Source organism: Pollachius pollachius (assembly GCF_949987615.1).
Source record: "Pollachius pollachius genome assembly, chromosome: 5".
Taxonomy (NCBI): Eukaryota; Metazoa; Chordata; class Actinopteri; order Gadiformes; family Gadidae; genus Pollachius; species Pollachius pollachius.
Window position 1 is genome coordinate 25288070 of NC_136938.1, and position 1711 is coordinate 25289780.

The window sequence follows — 1711 nt, forward strand, 5'->3', positions numbered from 1 at the left end:
TCCCGATTTGTATCAAGTAGGCGTGGCCTATGTGAAGTAGGCGTTGACTATGTGACGTATTGGCTCCGGCTTCCTCACCTGTCTAAAGGTGCTGCCATCTGTGGCTGGAGTAGTTATTGCAGCTTATATTTTGGTCCTGCTCCCCTTGTGGCTATGTATAGTAATTACAGCTTTTATGTTCGATCCTGCTTCCTTGTGGCTATGTGGAGGTAATACAGCTTGGGTGTTCGATCCTGCTTCCTTGTGGCTATGTGGGGGCAGCTTATGTGCTTAAAATACGTAACACTTTCGAACATAGGAAAAGACGAATTCGACTCCACTTTTCCTAACCGACGTCATTGCGCGACGGCGAGTATTGCTGACCTCTAGCGTTTCTACGGCGGAACTACAGTTTTCCGAAGTCGGTCTCTACAAGCGCTCTTTTGATCCATGCAAGGGCGTAGGAACCGGGGGGGACGGAGGGGACTTGTCCCCTCCAATATCGGAGAAAGGCGCATTTGTCCCACCTAAAAATTATACCGGATCTGTCAGGTTTCCGATGTGTCCCCCCCAATGTTAAACTCATTCCTACGCCCCTGGATCCATGCGTTCTTGTCGTATTGATTTCAATAAGGTTGTCGCCAACAGTGAGAATCACTTAGGTCGGACTTGGCCAACGAAAATATTTTAGGCCAGTTGAAAACCCAATTCACATGTAAAAAAAAAAAAGGCTCAACTTAGGTTGATGTTGAAATTAACTGCCCCCAGTAGTCTTTCTTAAATGTGAAGTTGGCATTTTATTTTCTTACGGTGTATATTGTGTGCCACTGCTTAATAACCAGCAATAAATTATTTCATTTTGATTCAAATAATATATTTCTGGAATTGGTATCCTTTATTATCAATTGTATTATGTTCTCTTCTATTCTTCTTTTCATAGATTCTCCTTTCTCGTGTTTTCAGTATTACATTTCAAACACTTGTCTATTTTCACGATTTTCTATTGTTAAGCTTTTACAAATTAAACTTGCTCAGGGTGAAAAAAAAATTAGTTACTTCTTTTTTAAAAATCTTGAGTACCCCTTGCAGCACTCAAAAGTACCCCTAGGGGTAAGCATACCCCCATTTGAGAACCACTGGTTAAACTTTATAGAATACTATCAGGAGTTAAAATCATTAAAAAGGTGACCTAACCCCTATGGTAATGCTATATAATGTTTACCACTGCATTAACTAATGTAAACAAATGGTTTACATATATATATATATTATATATATATATTCCATATACTGTATATAAATAGGCTATATAAATATATGAAAAAATATATATATACATTTATAATACATATATATATTTATAATATATATATATGTTAAACATTCGTTTACATTAGTTTATGCAGTAAAAAGCATTACATATATATATATATATATATATATATGTATACATAAATCTCGCTTGGCTGACGCCGCGGTCACAAAGAACCACACTGAGCTGCACAGCTACCACAGCATCAGCAGAGGGACCACTATGGCAATAAACACACAAGCAAACACACACACACAAAGAAACATACACACTCTGCAGTGTGGGAGTTGTAGTCCAGAACACAATATTTTATTGCAGTTACCGTCCGCAGAGTGGGAGTGAATATAATAGTTGATAGCAGTTACCATCTGCAGTATGGGAGTTGTAGTCCAAAAGACAATTTGAGAAGCTACAGCCAGA